Source organism: Poecilia reticulata, unplaced genomic scaffold (genome assembly GCF_000633615.1).
Source record: "Poecilia reticulata strain Guanapo unplaced genomic scaffold, Guppy_female_1.0+MT scaffold_181, whole genome shotgun sequence".
Taxonomy (NCBI): Eukaryota; Metazoa; Chordata; class Actinopteri; order Cyprinodontiformes; family Poeciliidae; genus Poecilia; species Poecilia reticulata.
This window is the reverse complement of record NW_007615018.1, coordinates 879,331-882,467: the sequence shown is the minus strand read 5'-3', so window position 1 is coordinate 882,467 and position 3,137 is coordinate 879,331. Positions and strand designations below refer to the sequence as shown.

General features: G+C 44.2%; 1 protein-coding gene across 1 annotated transcript in view; it reads left to right on the top strand.

Annotated features, from left to right (window-relative positions):
- The first annotated feature begins 1,799 nt into the window (after positions 1-1,799).
- herc1 (HECT and RLD domain containing E3 ubiquitin protein ligase family member 1) overlaps positions 1,800-3,137 on the top strand; it is a 55,939-nt gene continuing 54,601 nt past the window's right edge. The window contains exon 1 of the mRNA XM_017303094.1: positions 1,800-1,940. The gene's annotated coding sequence lies outside the window, so the exon portion shown is untranslated. The remainder of the gene's footprint in view (positions 1,941-3,137) is intronic.

Genomic DNA, 3,137 nt, shown 5'->3' with positions numbered 1-3,137 from the left:
TAAGTAGTGTTTGCTGTCAGAACAACACATCATATTTTATTATTCAGTTTCTAACGTGAGAAATAGAAATAAATACTGAGGGAGAGCTATGGAGCTAAATTGGGGCCATAAATAGTGGCAACCCCAGAAGGTTTTCCACGTGGCTGACCTGACCAGTTCAATAAACATTTACAGGGACACAGCTAATAAATAATCATATGATTTTATTAATTTATTTGATTACTTTTACTTTTATGTTTCCATTGAAGAAGATGACTCTATATCCCTTTCTATGACCTGAACATAATTCTGAGGGGAAAATGAAACCAACCAACCAAAAAAAAAAAAAAAAGATTCAAGGTTTTTTTTCAGTTTAAACTATTTTTAGACAAACTTTGTGGTCACCATTTAACTCCACATAAAACAGTACGTTCTGCATTTCACAGTCATTTATCAACACATTTCTAAGTATTGGACCAGCTGTTTTCTTCCATGAAAAACAAAACTTTCCAAATCACTCGTCAGTTTTGTGCTCATATTCATATTTATATTGAATTTGTCTGGAAATCCAAAATTCATCTTTAAAGTTGGAGGTGTTGCATGAAATACATTTGAATCTGTATATTTAGATTTAACTGGACATTGGTGTGTCTGCCATGAGAGGTGGGAAGCAGACAGACAGACAGGCAGACGGATCCAGGCTAGGACAGACCGTCAGACTGCGGACCGGCCTGCGGGGCTCTGTGAGCGGACTCGAGGCGGAGGAGGCTCCGGGAGAGGCGGAGACCTTATCAGAGACCGAGCTGCTGCTGCTGCCGCTGCTGCTGCCAATGTGAGATGAAGCTCAGCCGGTTTGTTGTGTAAGCTTCACACAGAGAGGACGAAGAAGAGGAGGAGGAGGAAGAGGAGGAGGAGGAGGAGGAGGCCTTCTACCCCAACGGTGAGTGAGCTTTAGTGTCGGAAGTTGGCTTCGGATTCGGCGCTGCAGTAAAGGGCCGCTCCGCTGTTTTTAGGACTCTAGACTCATTGACTTTGCTGCTGCTGCTGCTGCTGGGAAGAAGGATCTGCGGTGACGCTTCTTTGTACACTTCGGATGCAGCAGTCTGTGATCTGGAAAGGTTTGCTTTATTTGTGAAACTGTAAGAAAGAAGAATTTTAGAAGTATTTTTGACAACCTCACCCAGACAGATGCATTTCGTTTTTAATATCTAAATGTATCTGGGCAAAAAAATAAATACAATCTAATCTTTAGATTATCAAAATGAGAATCAGATTTGGGGTGTGGGGGGGAATAAACAAGAAAACAATAAAAGAAAATTAAACCTCAACTCAATAAATTTTTGTCATTTAACATCTATGAACTTCCTGCGTCGCAACAAATCTGACTAAATTTATGCAGATTTATGTTTTTAAACCAGAGCGTTTATTAGGCTGGAACATTGCTGCAGGATCTTATCCCCTACTCCAACATCTCTCTGCTTCTGACCATACAACCAGAGACACATTTAAAGGAGAGCAGCAAAAGCAAATGATGAGATGGGTCAGCGGAGCTTGTCAGGAAGTCCAGGATGCAGATGGTGTCACCCAGTGCATGTTATTGTGGAATATTGTCTCTACTGCCCAGATGTTAGCATGTCATGCTAACATGAGATGCTGCAACTCTTCAGCATCACCATCCACAACGACTCTCTGGAAATACTCTAATAATATTAGTTACGACAACATCTCATTAACTTGGGGATAAAGTGTTTTTCAATTTAATTGAAGTAAAAAAAAAAAAAAAATACCGGTGTGGCCCTTTATCCACAGTCGGAAGCCAACTTCAGCTCAGGCTCTTAGCCATTAGCAGCCGCTGCTAGCTCGGCTCAGCACTGCTGTGATGCAGCAGATAACCAGGCTAACTCTGACCCAAAAAGGTCTGCTTTCATAAGGTGGGACACTTTGGACCGGTCTGCATGCTGGTAACGTATTTTAAATCATTTTATTAGAGCTCCACTGAAAGGTGTCACCTCTCTGCTTGGCTGTTTTCTTTCTGTGTTCCGCCTGTTTTAACGTGAAGCAGCTAGCTACCGTTAGCAGCGGCGGCGGCGGCGGTTGGTTAAAACTCTTATGCTTGGTTCCGTTAAAGACCAAACTGTCAACAAACTGGTACCGTTCTGGTTCTCAACAGAACCCAGAGAGGCCGGTAGCGCCAGTGGGCAGACAGCAGGTCTGTACTGGGAACCAGTCTGGCTCGGAGCTGTCAGATTTGTGCAACTGTGAGTTTTGCTAGTCAGAGGAAACCCGGGTTCTGGACGCTGCTCAGCCGGGTCATGGGTTCCCATCTGAACCAGAACCGAGATGCAGATGAATTTCAGTTAGACATGGATGTTTATCTGTGTTTATGAGGGATTTTCAGTCTGTTGGGGAGCAGCTGGAAGACAGACGCGCATCTGCGGAAATGTGAAAGTAGATGCCGCAGCCAAACCTGCGGGGAAAATGATAAATGTGGGAGAACCGGAGGATTTTACCGGTGGAGCAGAAGCAGAAGGTGCACCGGGAGCAGAAAGTACCCAGATCTCTGACCTAACCCTGTCWGTGGTGTTGCATAATCAGCGCTTTCCTCCCTGAGCCTCCGGCTCTCTGACGGATCCTTCCTCAGCTGCTGTCAGGGAAAGAAAAACCTCAACAACAAATGCATCCCTGATGAAGACGCTTGGACTTCAGAGGCCAAGCCAACACCTTAACCCGGGCGCTGTGCTTCTCACGTCGCTCTTTAACCGTTTTGTTCTTGGCAGGAGGGGAATTATTTTGTTAAAAATCAATAAAGGTCTTGAATGACCGTCACCAATGCTTTCGTACAATATTCACACTCATTTTCTCCTTATTATTCCGATAATTAATCGATTAATTGGATTTTTTTAAAATCACATTTTACAGATTTTTCATTTAACCACTTAATCTTATATTATAAAATACAAATAATACATTTTTAATCCATCCGTCCATTTATCTTCCGCTTATCCGGGGTCGGGTCGCGGGGGCAGCAGCTTCAGAAGGGAGGCCCAGACTTCCCTCCCCAGCCTCTTCTTCCAGCTCCTCCAGGAATCCCAAGGCGTTCCCAGGCCATAGAGAGACATCGTCCCTCCAGCGTGTCCTGGGTCTTCCCCAAGGCCAGC